General features: G+C 45.0%; 1 long non-coding RNA gene and 18 other non-coding genes across 19 annotated transcripts in view; 6 read left to right on the plus strand and 13 right to left on the minus strand.

Moving 5' to 3' along the window:
- Positions 1–14,588, minus strand: part of LOC148679708 (uncharacterized) — an 890,299-nt gene that overhangs the window by 821,904 nt on the left and 53,807 nt on the right. The gene's annotated exons all lie outside the window — the stretch shown is intronic.
- On the minus strand, positions 700–815 carry LOC147844266 (U5 spliceosomal RNA). The gene has a single exon (XR_015492289.1). It is a non-coding gene; the product is annotated as a U5 spliceosomal RNA (small nuclear RNA).
- Positions 1,518–1,589, plus strand: trnad-guc (transfer RNA aspartic acid (anticodon GUC)). The gene has a single exon. It is a non-coding gene; the product is annotated as a tRNA-Asp (tRNA).
- On the minus strand, positions 1,924–2,039 carry LOC147844268 (U5 spliceosomal RNA). The gene has a single exon (XR_015492290.1). It is a non-coding gene; the product is annotated as a U5 spliceosomal RNA (small nuclear RNA).
- trnad-guc (transfer RNA aspartic acid (anticodon GUC)) lies at positions 2,741–2,812 on the plus strand. Its single transcript has one exon. It is a non-coding gene; the product is annotated as a tRNA-Asp (tRNA).
- LOC147844270 (U5 spliceosomal RNA) lies at positions 3,147–3,262 on the minus strand. The gene has a single exon (XR_015492291.1). It is a non-coding gene; the product is annotated as a U5 spliceosomal RNA (small nuclear RNA).
- LOC147844271 (U5 spliceosomal RNA) lies at positions 4,372–4,487 on the minus strand. The gene has a single exon (XR_015492292.1). It is a non-coding gene; the product is annotated as a U5 spliceosomal RNA (small nuclear RNA).
- On the plus strand, positions 5,189–5,260 carry trnad-guc (transfer RNA aspartic acid (anticodon GUC)). The gene has a single exon. It is a non-coding gene; the product is annotated as a tRNA-Asp (tRNA).
- LOC147844273 (U5 spliceosomal RNA) lies at positions 5,595–5,709 on the minus strand. Its single transcript, XR_015492392.1, has one exon. It is a non-coding gene; the product is annotated as a U5 spliceosomal RNA (small nuclear RNA).
- Positions 6,817–6,932, minus strand: LOC147844274 (U5 spliceosomal RNA). The gene has a single exon (XR_015492353.1). It is a non-coding gene; the product is annotated as a U5 spliceosomal RNA (small nuclear RNA).
- trnad-guc (transfer RNA aspartic acid (anticodon GUC)) lies at positions 7,633–7,704 on the plus strand. The gene has a single exon. It is a non-coding gene; the product is annotated as a tRNA-Asp (tRNA).
- Positions 8,039–8,154, minus strand: LOC147844276 (U5 spliceosomal RNA). Its single transcript, XR_015492358.1, has one exon. It is a non-coding gene; the product is annotated as a U5 spliceosomal RNA (small nuclear RNA).
- trnad-guc (transfer RNA aspartic acid (anticodon GUC)) lies at positions 8,855–8,926 on the plus strand. Its single transcript has one exon. It is a non-coding gene; the product is annotated as a tRNA-Asp (tRNA).
- Positions 9,261–9,376, minus strand: LOC147844278 (U5 spliceosomal RNA). The gene has a single exon (XR_015492293.1). It is a non-coding gene; the product is annotated as a U5 spliceosomal RNA (small nuclear RNA).
- On the minus strand, positions 10,484–10,599 carry LOC147844279 (U5 spliceosomal RNA). The gene has a single exon (XR_015492294.1). It is a non-coding gene; the product is annotated as a U5 spliceosomal RNA (small nuclear RNA).
- LOC147844280 (U5 spliceosomal RNA) lies at positions 11,707–11,822 on the minus strand. Its single transcript, XR_015492371.1, has one exon. It is a non-coding gene; the product is annotated as a U5 spliceosomal RNA (small nuclear RNA).
- On the minus strand, positions 12,928–13,043 carry LOC147844281 (U5 spliceosomal RNA). Its single transcript, XR_015492295.1, has one exon. It is a non-coding gene; the product is annotated as a U5 spliceosomal RNA (small nuclear RNA).
- Positions 13,746–13,817, plus strand: trnad-guc (transfer RNA aspartic acid (anticodon GUC)). Its single transcript has one exon. It is a non-coding gene; the product is annotated as a tRNA-Asp (tRNA).
- On the minus strand, positions 14,152–14,267 carry LOC147844283 (U5 spliceosomal RNA). Its single transcript, XR_015492296.1, has one exon. It is a non-coding gene; the product is annotated as a U5 spliceosomal RNA (small nuclear RNA).

Below are 14,588 nucleotides of genomic sequence, written 5' to 3' on the forward strand. Positions count from 1 at the left end.
GCTGGCAGAAAGTGTCCACCCACGCTTGACATATCCAACAGCACGCTAGTCTTTGTTAGTATAGTGGACAGTATTTCCATGTGTCACCAGGATGATCAGAGTTCGCTTCCCTGCCAGGGGGTGCTTTTTTTAGGATGCTAAACTCCTCTCAAAAACTTGAGCTTCAGCATGAATCTGTCCAAAAAAAACAAGCCCACAGTGCGACGTTCGTCAGAAGAAACTTGCAGCCTTTTGCTCTCAGGCACCCTCAACATAATAGTGCAGCTGAACAGTTTACATTCTTGCATAAGTGATCCTCGTTAGTATAGTGGACAGTAGCTCCGCCTGTCACGCGGAAGACCGGGGTTCGATTCCCCGATGGGGAGGCATTTTCTTCAAGACGCTGAACTCCTTACCCCACCTCAGGCTTAAGCATAAAGCTGTCCAAAGAAACAAACCCACCATTCAATATTGGCCATGTCCTACTTGTGGTAAAAAAGAGCTCGATTTTGCTCACTCGCTTTTTTGCTGCGGTTCCAAAGATTGCAATTGTGAAGAGAGGGAGAAAAAGACACACAGATCCAAGATTGCTGCGCTTTAGAAAATGAGCTAAGAGCAACTTCATTCGATCGCCGGATTGATAACAACCATTCTGTCTAGGCTAATCTACTGACACAAACACTCTTCCACATCTCGTTCTGCAATTCAACATCTTAATGCAGCTCTGCAGATAGCAGAGCACCCAAAAATAAACAAAACTCACAATAGTTCCTCCCCACGGAAATCTTTAGTAAAAGGCGAAAGATTTGTGCGTGATTGAAGAGAAACTCGAGCTGTAACACTATGCTGCTTAATCAGAGCAGTTGGCCATACACAGCACAATGTTCGGCAAAGGTGACTGCAAGGCACGTTGGCCTCGTAATCCTACTTTGTTGAAATGAAGGCATCGAAGCATTACGCAGTACAGAATGAGGTCACACAGAAAGAGGTGCAGTCTTTGGTTAAGACAAATATATCCACATTTTCAAAGCTGCAGTGATGTCACCATGTAAAATTGTGTTATTAGGACATCAGACAGATTAGAGCCCAGTCCTTGGTAACAGCCAAAGGTTTTGAGGGTGACTATAACCAGCAGAAGCTACAGTTTGCCCTTTGGACTGAACCCATCGGTCGTTGTTTTTATTACATGTCTGACTCTGCCTGTCTTAAGGAGGAATGGCTTGGCTTCGGTTTGGTGAGACTGCTGGCAGAAAGTGTCCACCCACGCTTGACATAACCAAAAGCACGCTAGACTTTGTTAGTATAGTGGACAGTATTTCCATGTGTCACCCGGATGATCAGGGTTCGCTTCCCTGCCAGGGGGGGCTTTTTTTAGGATGCTAAACTCCTCTTAAAAACTTGAGCTTCAGCATGAATCTGTCCAAAAAAAAAAACAAGCCCACAGTGCGACGTTCGTCGGAAGAAACTTGCAGCCTTTTGCTCTCAGGCACCCTCAACATAATAGTGCAGCTGAACAGTTTACATTCTTGCATGAGTGATCCTCGTTAGTATAGTGGACAGTATCTCCGCCTGTCACGCGGAAGACCGGGGTTCGATTCCCCGACGGGGAGGCATTTTCTTCAAGACGCTGAACTCCTTACCCCACCTCAGGCTTAAGCATAAAGCTGTCCAAAGAAACAAACCCACCATACAATATTGGCCATGTCCTTCTTGTGGTAAATAAGAGCTCGATTTTGCTCACTCGCTTTTTTGCTGCGGTTCCAAAGACTGCAATTGTGAAGAGAGGGAGAAAAAGACACACAGATCCAAGATTGCTGCGCTTTAGAGAATGAGCTAAGAGCAACTTCATTTGATCGCCGGATTGATAACAACCATTCTGTCTAGGCTAATCTACTGACACAAACACTCTTCCACATCTCGTTCTGCAATTCAACATCTTAATGCAGCTCTGCAGATAGCAGAGCACCCAAAAATAAACAAAACTCACAATAGTTCCTCCCCACGGAAATCTTTAGTAAAAGGCGAAAGATTTGTGCGTGATTGAAGAGAAACTCGAGCTGTAACACTATGCTGCTTAATCAGAGCAGTTGGCCATACACAGCACAATGTTCGGCAAAGGTGACTGCAAGGCACGTTGGCCTCGTAATCCTACTTTGTTGAAATGAAGGCATCGAAGCATTACGCAGTACAGAATGAGCTCACACAGAAAGAGGTGCAGTCTTTGGTTAAGACAAATATATCCACATTTTCAAAGCTGCAGTGATGTCACCATGTAAAATTGTGTTATTAGGACATCAGACAGATTAGAGCCCAGTCCTTGGTAACAGCCAAAGGTTTTGAGGGTGACTATAACCAGCAGAAGCTACAGTTTGCCCTTTGGACTGAACCCATCGGTCGTTGTTTTTATTACATGTCTGACTCTGCCTGTCTTAAGGAGGAATGGCTTGGCTTCGGTTTGGTGAGACTGCTGGCAGAAAGTGTCCACCCACGCTTGACATAACCAAAAGCACGCTAGTCTTTGTTAGTATAGTGGACAGTATTTCCATGTGTCACCCGGATGATCAGGGTTCGCTTCCCTGCCAGGGGGGGCTTTTTTTAGGATGCTAAACTCCTCTTAAAAACTTGAGCTTCAGCATGAATCTGTCCAAAAAAAAAACAAGCCCACAGTGCGACGTTCGTCGGAAGAAACTTGCAGCCTTTTGCTCTCAGGCAACCTCAACATAATAGTGCAGCTGAACAGTTTACATTCTTGCATAAGTTATCCTCGTTAGTATAGTGGACATTATCTCCGCCTGTCACGCGGAAGACCGGGGTTCGATTCCCCGACGGGGAGGCATTTTCTTCAAGACGCTGAACTCCTTACCCCACCTCAGGCTTAAGCATAAAGCTTTCCAAAGAAACAAACCCACCATACAATATTGGCCATGTCCTTCTTGTGGTAAAAAAGAGCTCGATTTTGCTCACTCGCTTTTTTGCTGCGGTTCCAAAGACTGCAATTGTGAAGAGAGGGAGAAAAAGACACACAGATCCAAGATTACTGCGCTTTAGAGAATGAGCTAAGAGCAACTTCATTTGATCGCCGGATTGATAACAACCATTCTGTCTAGGCTAATCTACTGACATAAACACTCTTCCACATCTCGTTCTGCAATTCAACATCTTAATGCAGCTCTGCAGATAGCAGAGCACCCAAAAATAAACAAAACTCACAATAGTTCCTCCCCACGGAAATCTTTAGTAAAAGGCGAAAGATTTGTGCGTGATTGAAGAGAAACTCGAGCTGTAACACTATGCTGCTTAATCAGAGCAGTTGGCCATACACAGCACAATGTTCGGCAAGGGTGACTGCAAGGCACGTTGGCCTCGTAATCCTACTTTGTTGAAATGAAGGCATCGAAGCATTACGCAGTACAGAATGAGCTCACACAGAAAGAGGTGCAGTCTTTGGTTAAGACAAATATATCCACATTTTCAAAGCTGCAGTGATGTCACCATGTAAAATTGTGTTATTAGGACATCAGACAGATTAGAGCCCAGTCCTTGGTAACAGCCAAAGGTTTTGAGGGTGACTATAACCAGCAGAAGCTACAGTTTGCCCTTTGGACTGAACCCATCGGTCGTTGTTTTTATTACATGTCTGACTCTGCCTGTCTTAAGGAGGAATGGCTTGGCTTCGGTTTGGTGAGACTGCTGGCAGAAAGTGTCCACCCACGCTTGACATAACCAAAAGCACGCTAGTCTTTGTTAGTATAGTGGACAGTATTTCCATGTGTCACCCGGATGATCAGGGTTCGCTTCCCTGCCAGGGGGGGGCTTTTTTTAGGATGCTAAACTCCTCTTAAAAACTTGAGCTTTCAGCATGAATCTGTCCAAAAAAAAAACAAGCCCACAGTGCGACGTTCGTCGGAAGAAACTTGCAGCCTTTTGCTCTCAGGCACCCTCAACATAATAGTGCAGCTGAACAGTTTACATTCTTGCATAAGTGATCCTCGTTAGTATAGTGGACAGTATCTACGCCTGTCACGCGGAAGACCGGGGTTCGATTCCCCGATGGGGAGGCATTTTCTTTAAGACGCTGAACTCCTTACCCCACCTCAGGCTTAAGCATAAAGCTGTCCAAAGAAACAAACCCACCATTCAATATTGGCCATGTCCTTCTTGTGGTAAAAAAGAGCTCGATTTTGCTCACTCGCTTTTTTGCTGCGGTTCCAAAGACTGCAATTGTGAAGAGAGGGAGAAAAAGACACACAGATCCAAGATTGCTGCGCTTTAGAGAATGAGCTAAGAGCAACTTCATTTGATCGCCGGATTGATAACAACCATTCTGTCTAGGCTAATCTACTGACACAAACACTCTTCCACATCTCGTTCTGCAATTCAACATCTTAATGCAGCTCTGCAGATAGCAGAGCACCCAAAAATAAACAAAACTCACAATAGTTCCTCCCCACGGAAATCTTTAGTAAAAGGCGAAAGATTTGTGCGTGATTGAAGAGAAACTCGAGCTGTAACACTATGCTGCTTAATCAGAGCAGTTGGCCATACACAGCACAATGTTCGGCAAGGGTGACTGCAAGGCACGTTGGCCTCGTAATCCTACTTTGTTGAAATGAAGGCATCGAAGCATTACGCAGTACAGAATGAGCTCACACAGAAAGAGGTGCAGTCTTTGGTTAAGACAAATATATCCACATTTTCAAAGCTGCAGTGATGTCACCATGTAAAATTGTGTTATTAGGACATCAGACAGATTAGAGCCCAGTCCTTGGTAACAGCCAAAGGTTTTGAGGGTGACTATAACCAGCAGAAGCTACAGTTTGCCCTTTGAACTGAACCCATCGGTCGTTGTTTTTATTACATGTCTGACTCTGCCTGTCTTAAGGAGGAATGGCTTGGCTTCGGTTTGGTGAGACTGCTGGCAGAAAGTGTCCACCCACGCTTGACATAACCAAAAGCACACTAGTCTTTGTTAGTATAGTGGACAGTATTTCCATGTGTCACCCGGATGATCAGGGTTCGCTTCCCTGCCAGGGGGGGCTTTTTTTAGGATGCTAAACTCCTCTTAAAAACTTGAGCTTCAGCATGAATCTGTCCAAAAAAAAAACAAGCCCACAGTGCGACGTTCGTCGGAAGAAACTTGCAGCCTTTTGCTCTCAGGCACCCTCAACATAATAGTGCAGCTGAACAGTTTACATTCTTGCATGAGTGATCCTCGTTAGTATAGTGGACAGTATCTCCGCCTGTCACGCGGAAGACCGGGGTTCGATTCCCCGACGGGGAGGCATTTTCTTCAAGACGCTGAACTCCTTACCCCACCTCAGGCTTAAGCATAAAGCTGTCCAAAGAAACAAACCCACCATACAATATTGGCCATGTCCTTCTTGTGGTAAATAAGAGCTCGATTTTGCTCACTCGCTTTTTTGCTGCGGTTCCAAAGACTGCAATTGTGAAGAGAGGGAGAAAAAGACACACAGATCCAAGATTGCTGCGCTTTAGAGAATGAGCTAAGAGCAACTTCATTTGATCGCCGGATTGATAACAACCATTCTGTCTAGGCTAATCTACTGACACAAACACTCTTCCACATCTCGTTCTGCAATTCAACATCTTAATGCAGCTCTGCAGATAGCAGAGCACCCAAAAATAAACAAAACTCACAATAGCTCCTCCCCACGGAAATCCTTAGTAAAAGGCGAAAGATTTGTGCGTAATTGAAGAAAACTCGAGCTGTAACACTATGCTGCTTAATCAGAGCAGTTGGCCATACACAGCACAATGTTCGGCAAGGGTGACTGCAAGGCACGTTGGCCTCGTAATCCTACTTTGTTGAAATGAAGGCATCGAAGCATTACGCAGTACAGAATGAGGTCACACAGAAAGAGGTGCAGTCTTTGGTTAAGACAAATATATCCACATTTTCAAAGCTGCAGTGATGTCACCATGTAAAATTGTGTTATTAGGACATCAGACAGATTAGAGCCCAGTCCTTGGTAACAGCCAAAGGTTTTGAGGGTGACTATAACCAGCAGAAGCTACAGTTTGCCCTTTGGACTGAACCCATCGGTCGTTGTTTTTATTACATGTCTGACTCTGCCTGTCTTAAGGAGGAATGGCTTGGCTTCGGTTTGGTGAGACTGCTGGCAGAAAGTGTCCACCCACGCTTGACATAACCAAAAGCACGCTAGTCTTTGTTAGTATAGTGGACAGTATTTCCATGTGTCACCCGGATGATCAGGGTTCGCTTCCCTGCCAGGGGGGGCTTTTTTTAGGATGCTAAACTCCTCTTAAAAACTTGAGCTTCAGCATGAATCTGTCCAAAAAAAAAACAAGCCCACAGTGCGACGTTCGTCGGAAGAAACTTGCAGCCTTTTGCTCTCAGGCACCCTCAACATAATAGTGCAGCTGAACAGTTTACATTCTTGCATAAGTGATCCTCGTTAGTATAGTGGACAGTATCTCCGCCTGTCACGCGGAAGACCGGGGTTCGATTCCCCAACGGGGAGGCATTTTCTTCAAGACGCTGAACTCCTTACCCCACCTCAGGCTTAAGCATAAAGCTGTCCAAAGAAACAAACCCACCATACAATATTGGCCATGTCCTTCTTGTGGTAAATAAGAGCTCGATTTTGCTCACTCGCTTTTTTGCTGCGGTTCCAAAGACTGCAATTGTGAAGAGAGGGAGAAAAAGACACACAGATCCAAGATTGCTGCGCTTTAGAGAATGAGCTAAGAGCAACTTCATTTGATCGCCGGATTGATAACAACCATTCTGTCTAGGCTAATCTACTGACACAAACACTCTTCCACATCTCGTTCTGCAATTCAACATCTTAATGCAGCTCTGCAGATAGCAGAGCACCCAAAAATAAACAAAACTCACAATAGTTCCTTCCCACGGAAATCTTTAGTAAAAGGCGAAAGATTTGTGCGTGATTGAAGAGAAACTTGAGCTGTAAAACTATGCTGCTTAATCAGAGCAGTAGGCCTGACACAGCACAATGTTCGGCAAGGGTGACTGCAAGGCACGTTGGCCTCGTAATCCTACTTTGTTGAAATGAAGGCATCGAAGCATTACGCAGTACAGAATGAGGTCACACAGAAAGAGGTGCAGTCTTTGGTTAAGACAAATATATCCACATTTTCAAAGCTGCAGTGATGTCACCATGTAAAATTGTGTTATTAGGACATCAGACAGATTAGAGCCCAGTCCTTGGTAACAGCCAAAGGTTTTGAGGGTGACTATAACCAGCAGAAGCTACAGTTTGCCCTTTGGACTGAACCCATCGGTCGTTGTTTTTATTACATGTCTGACTCTGCCTGTCTTAAGGAGGAATGGCTTGGCTTCGGTTTGGTGAGACTGCTGGCAGAAAGTGTCCACCCATGCTTGACATAACCAAAAGCACGCTAGTCTTTGTTAGTATAGTGGACAGTATTTCCATGTGTCACCCGGATGATCAGGGTTCGCTTCCCTGCCAGGGGGGGTTTTTTTTAGGATGCTAAACTCCTCTTAAAAACTTGAGCTTCAGCATGAATCTGTCCAAAAAAAAACAAGCCCACAGTGCGACGTTCGTCGGAAGAAACTTGCAGCCTTTTGCTCTCAGGCACCCTCAACATAATAGTGCAGCTGAACAGTTTACATTCTTGCATGAGTGATCCTCGTTAGTATAGTGGACAGTATCTCCGCCTGTCACGCGGAAGACCGGGGTTCGATTCCCCGACGGGGAGGCATTTTCTTCAAGACGCTGAACTCCTTACCCCACCTCAGGCTTAAGCATAAAGCTGTCCAAAGAAACAAACCCACCATACAATATTGGCCATGTCCTTCTTGTGGTAAATAAGAGCTCGATTTTGCTCACTCGCTTTTTTGCTGCGGTTCCAAAGACTGCAATTGTGAAGAGAGGGAGAAAAAGACACACAGATCCAAGATTGCTGCGCTTTAGAGAATGAGCTAAGAGCAACTTCATTTGATCGCCGGATTGATAACAACCATTCTGTCTAGGCTAATCTACTGACACAAACACTCTTCCACATCTCGTTCTGCAATTCAACATCTTAATGCAGCTCTGCAGATAGCAGAGCACCCAAAAATAAACAAAACTCACAATAGTTCCTCCCCACGGAAATCTTTAGTAAAAGGCAAAAGATTTGTGCATGATTGAAGAGAAACTCGAGCTGTAACACTATGCTGCTTAATCAGAGCACTTGGCCATACACAGCACAATGTTCGGCAAGGGTGACTGCAAGGCACGTTGGCCTCGTAATCCAACTTTGTTGAAATGAAGGCATCGAAGCATTACGCAGTACAGAATGAGGTCACACAGAAAGAGGTGCAGTCTTTGGTTAAGACAAATATATCCACATTTTCAAAGCTGCAGTGATGTCACCATGTAAAATTGTGTTATTAGGACATCAGACAGATTAGAGCCCAGTCCTTGGTAACAGCCAAAGGTTTTGAGGGTGACTATAACCAGCAGAAGCTACAGTTTGCCCTTTGGACGGAACCCATCGGTCGTTGTTTTTATTACATGTCTGACTCTGCCTGTCTTAAGGAGGAATGGCTTGGCTTCGGTTTGGTGAGACTGCTGGCAGAAAGTGTCCACCCACGCTTGACATATCCAACAGCACGCTAGTCTTTGTTAGTATAGTGGACAGTATTTCCATGTGTCACCCGGATGATCAGAGTTCGCTTCCCTGCCAGGGGGTGCTTTTTTTTAGGATGCTAAACTCCTCTCAAAAACTTGAGCTTCAGCATGAATCTGTCCAAAAAAAACAAGCCCACAGTGCGACGTTCGTCGGAAGAAACTTGCAGCCTTTTGCTCTCAGGCACCCTCAACATAATAGTGCAGCTGAACAGTTTACATTCTTGCATGAGTGATCCTCGTTAGTATAGTGGACAGTATCTCCGCCTGTCACGCGGAAGACCGGGGTTCGATTCCCCGACGGGGAGGCATTTTCTTCAAGACGCTGAACTCCTTACCCCACCTCAGGCTTAAGCATAAAGCTGTCCAAAGAAACAAACCCACCATACAATATTGGCCATGTCCTTCTTGTGGTAAATAAGAGCTCGATTTTGCTCACTCGCTTTTTTGCTGCGGTTCCAAAGACTGCAATTGTGAAGAGAGGGAGAAAAAGACACACAGATCCAAGATTGCTGCGCTTTAGAGAATGAGCTAAGAGCAACTTCATTTGAACGCCGGATTGATAACAACCATTCTGTCTAGGCTAATCTACTGACACAAACACTCTTCCACATCTCGTTCTGCAATTCAACATCTTAATGCAGCTCTGCAGATAGCAGAGCACCCAAAAATAAACAAAACTCACAATAGTTCCTCCCCACGGAAATCTTTAGTAAAAGGCGAAAGATTTGTGCGTGATTGAAGAGAAACTCGAGCTGTAACACTATGCTGCTTAATCAGAGCAGTTGGCCATACACAGCACAATGTTCGGCAAAGGTGACTGCAAGGCACGTTGGCCTCGTAATCCTACTTTGTTGAAATGAAGGCATCGAAGCATTACGCAGTACAGAATGAGCTCACACAGAAAGAGGTGCAGTCTTTGGTTAAGACAAATATATCCACATTTTCAAAGCTGCAGTGATGTCACCATGTAAAATTGTGTTATTAGGACATCAGACAGATTAGAGCCCAGTCCTTGGTAACAGCCAAAGGTTTTGAGGGTGACTATAACCAGCAGAAGCTACAGTTTGCCCTTTGGACTGAACCCATCGGTCGTTGTTTTTATTACATGTCTGACTCTGCCTGTCTTAAGGAGGAATGGCTTGGCTTCGGTTTGGTGAGACTGCTGGCAGAAAGTGTCCACCCACGCTTGACATAACCAAAAGCACGCTAGTCTTTGTTAGTATAGTGGACAGTATTTCCATGTGTCACCCGGATGATCAGGGTTCGCTTCCCTGCCAGGGGGGGCTTTTTTTAGGATGCTAAACTCCTCTTAAAAACTTGAGCTTCAGCATGAATCTGTCCAAAAAAAAAACAAGCCCACAGTGCGACGTTCGTCGGAAGAAACTTGCAGCCTTTTGCTCTCAGGCACCCTCAACATAATAGTGCAGCTGAACAGTTTACATTCTTGCATGAGTGATCCTCGTTAGTATAGTGGACAGTATCTCCGCCTGTCACGCGGAAGACCGGGGTACGATTCCCCGACGGGGAGGCATTTTCTTCAAGACGCTGAACTCCTTACCCCACCTCAGGCTTAAGCATAAAGCTGTCCAAAGAAACAAACCCACCATACAATATTGGCCATGTCCTTCTTGTGGTAAATAAGAGCTCGATTTTGCTCACTCGCTTTTTTGCTGCGGTTCCAAAGACTGCAATTGTGAAGAGAGGGAGAAAAAGACACACAGATCCAAGATTGCTGCGCTTTAGAGAATGAGCTAAGAGCAACTTCATTTGATCGCCGGATTGATAACAACCATTCTGTCTAGGCTAATCTACTGACACAAACACTCTTCCACATCTCGTTCTGCAATTCAACATCTTAATGCAGCTCTGCAGATAGCAGAGCACCCAAAAATAAACAAAACTCACAATAGTTCCTCCCCACGGAAATCTTTAGTAAAAGGCGAAAGATTTGTGCGTGATTGAAGAGAAACTCGAGCTGTAACACTATGCTGCTTAATCAGAGCAGTTGGCCATACACAGCACAATGTTCGGCAAAGGTGACTGCAAGGCACGTTGGCCTCGTAATCCTACTTTGTTGAAATGAAGGCATCGAAGCATTACGCAGTACAGAATGAGCTCACACAGAAAGAGGTGCAGTCTTTGGTTAAGACAAATATATCCACATTTTCAAAGCTGCAGTGATGTCACCATGTAAAATTGTGTTATTAGGACATCAGACAGATTAGAGCCCAGTCCTTGGTAACAGCCAAAGGTTTTGAGGGTGACTATAACCAGCAGAAGCTACAGTTTGCCCTTTGGACTGAACCCATCGGTCGTTGTTTTTATTACATGTCTGACTCTGCCTGTCTTAAGGAGGAATGGCTTGGCTTCGGTTTGGTGAGACTGCTGGCAGAAAGTGTCCACCCACGCTTGACATAACCAAAAGCACGCTAGTCTTTGTTAGTATAGTGGACAGTATTTCCATGTGTCACCCGGATGATCAGGGTTCGCTTCCCTGCCAGGGGGGGCTTTTTTTAGGATGCTAAACTCCTCTTAAAAACTTGAGCTTCAGCATGAATCTGTCCAAAAAAAAAACAAGCCCACAGTGCGACGTTCGTCGGAAGAAACTTGCAGCCTTTTGCTCTCAGGCACCCTCAACATAATAGTGCAGCTGAACAGTTTACATTCTTGCATGAGTGATCCTCGTTAGTATAGTGGACAGTATCTCCGCCTGTCACGCGGAAGACCGGGGTACGATTCCCCGACGGGGAGGCATTTTCTTCAAGACGCTGAACTCCTTACCCCACCTCAGGCTTAAGCATAAAGCTGTCCAAAGAAACAAACCCACCATACAATATTGGCCATGTCCTTCTTGTGGTAAATAAGAGCTCGATTTTGCTCACTCGCTTTTTTGCTGCGGTTCCAAAGACTGCAATTGTGAAGAGAGGGAGAAAAAGACACACAGATCCAAGATTGCTGCGCTTTAGAGAATGAGCTAAGAGCAACTTCATTTGATCGCCGGATTGATAACAACCATTCGGTCTAGGCTAATCTACTGACACAAACACTCTTCCACATCTCGTTCTGCAATTCAACATCTTAATGCAGCTCTGCAGATAGCAGAGCACCAAAACATAAACAAAACTCACAATAGTTCCTCCCCACGGAAATCTTTAGTAAAAGGCGAAAGATTTGTGCGTGTTTGAAGAGAAACTCGAGCTGTAACACTATGCTGCTTAATCAGAGCAGTTGGCCATACACAGCACAATGTTCGGCAAGGGTGACTGCAAGGCACGTTGGCCTCGTAATCCTACTTTGTTGAAATGAAGGCATCGAAGCATTACGCAGTACAGAATGAGGTCACACAGAAAGAGGTGCAGTCTTTGGTTAAGACAAATATATCCACATTTTCAAAGCTGCAGTGATGTCACCATGTAAAATTGTGTTATTAGGACATCAGACAGATTAGAGCCCAGTCCTTGGTAACAGCCAAAGGTTTTGAGGGTGACTATAACCAGCAGAAGCTACAGTTTGCCCTTTGGACTGAACCCATCGGTCGTTGTTTTTATTACATGTCTGACTCTGCCTGTCTTAAGGAGGAATGGCTTGGCTTCGGTTTGGTGAGACTGCTGGCAGAAAGTGTCCACCCACGCTTGACATATCCAACAGCACGCTAGTCTTTGTTAGTATAGTGGACAGTATTTCCATGTGTCACCAGGATGATCAGAGTTCGCTTCCCTGCCAGGGGGTGCTTTTTTTAGGATGCTAAACTCCTCTCAAAAACTTGAGCTTCAGCATGAATCTGTCCAAAAAAAACAAGCCCACAGTGCGACGTTCGTCAGAAGAAACTTGCAGCCTTTTGCTCTCAGGCACCCTCAACATAATAGTGCAGCTGAACAGTTTACATTCTTGCATAAGTGATCCTCGTTAGTATAGTGGACAGTATCTCCGCCTGTCACGCGGAAGACCGGGGTTCGATTCCCCGATGGGGAGGCATTTTCTTCAAGACGCTGAACTCCTTACCCCACCTCAGGCTTAAGCATAAAGCTGTCCAAAGAAACAAACCCACCATTCAATATTGGCCATGTCCTACTTGTGGTAAAAAAGAGCTCGATTTTGCTCACTCGCTTTTTTGCTGCGGTTCCAAAGATTGCAATTGTGAAGAGAGGGAGAAAAAGACACACAGATCCAAGATTGCTGCGCTTTAGAAAATGAGCTAAGAGCAACTTCATTCGATCGCCGGATTGATAACAACCATTCTGTCTAGGCTAATCTACTGACACAAACACTCTTCCACATCTCGTTCTGCAATTCAACATCTTAATGCAGCTCTGCAGATAGCAGAGCACCCAAAAATAAACAAAACTCACAATAGTTCCTCCCCACGGAAATCTTTAGTAAAAGGCGAAAGATTTGTGCGTGATTGAAGAGAAACTCGAGCTGTAACACTATGCTGCTTAATCAGAGCAGTTGGCCATACACAGCACAATGTTCGGCAAAGGTGACTGCAAGGCACGTTGGCCTCGTAATCCTACTTTGTTGAAATGAAGGCATCGAAGCATTACGCAGTACAGAATGAGGTCACACAGAAAGAGGTGCAGTCTTTGGTTAAGACAAATATATCCACATTTTCAAAGCTGCAGTGATGTCACCATGTAAAATTGTGTTATTAGGACATCAGACAGATTAGAGCCCAGTCCTTGGTAACAGCCAAAGGTTTTGAGGGTGACTATAACCAGCAGAAGCTACAGTTTGCCCTTTGGACTGAACCCATCGGTCGTTGTTTTTATTACATGTCTGACTCTGCCTGTCTTAAGGAGGAATGGCTTGGCTTCGGTTTGGTGAGACTGCTGGCAGAAAGTGTCCACCCACGCTTGACATAACCAAAAGCACGCTAGACTTTGTTAGTATAGTGGACAGTATTTCCATGTGTCACCCGGATGATCAGGGTTCGCTTCCCTGCCAGGGGGGGCTTTTTTTAGGATGCTAAACTCCTCTTAAAAACTTGAGCTTCAGCATGAATCTGTCCAAAAAAAAAAACAAGCCCACAGTGCGACGTTCGTCGGAAGAAACTTGCAGCCTTTTGCTCTCAGGCACCCTCAACATAATAGTGCAGCTGAACAGTTTACATTCTTGCATGAGTGATCCTCGTTAGTATAGTGGACAGTATCTCCGCCTGTCACGCGGAAGACCGGGGTTCGATTCCCCGACGGGGAGGCATTTTCTTCAAGACGCTGAACTCCTTACCCCACCTCAGGCTTAAGCATAAAGCTGTCCAAAGAAACAAACCCACCATACAATATTGGCCATGTCCTTCTTGTGGTAAATAAGAGCTCGATTTTGCTCACTCGCTTTTTTGCTGCGGTTCCAAAGACTGCAATTGTGAAGAGAGGGAGAAAAAGACACACAGATCCAAGATTGCTGCGCTTTAGAGAATGAGCTAAGAGCAACTTCATTTGATCGCCGGATTGATAACAACCATTCTGTCTAGGCTAATCTACTGACACAAACACTCTTCCACATCTCGTTCTGCAATTCAACATCTTAATGCAGCTCTGCAGATAGCAGAGCACCCAAAAATAAACAAAACTCACAATAGTTCCTCCCCACGGAAATCTTTAGTAAAAGGCGAAAGATTTGTGCGTGATTGAAGAGAAACTCGAGCTGTAACACTATGCTGCTTAATCAGAGCAGTTGGCCATACACAGCACAATGTTCGGCAAAGGTGACTGCAAGGCACGTTGGCCTCGTAATCCTACTTTGTTGAAATGAAGGCATCGAAGCATTACGCAGTACAGAATGAGGTCACACAGAAAGAGGTGCAGTCTTTGGTTAAGACAAATATATCCACATTTTCAAAGCTGCAGTGATGTCACCATGTAAAATTGTGTTATTAGGACATCAGACAGATTAGAGCCCAGTCCTTGGTAACAGCCAAAGGTTTTGAGGGTGACTATAACCAGCAGAAGCTACAGTTTGCCCTTTGGA

The sequence above is a fragment of the Danio rerio genome, chromosome 5, assembly GCF_052040795.2.
Source record: "Danio rerio strain M-AB ecotype USA chromosome 5, GRCz13ab, whole genome shotgun sequence".
In the NCBI taxonomy this organism is placed as follows: Eukaryota; Metazoa; Chordata; class Actinopteri; order Cypriniformes; family Danionidae; genus Danio; species Danio rerio.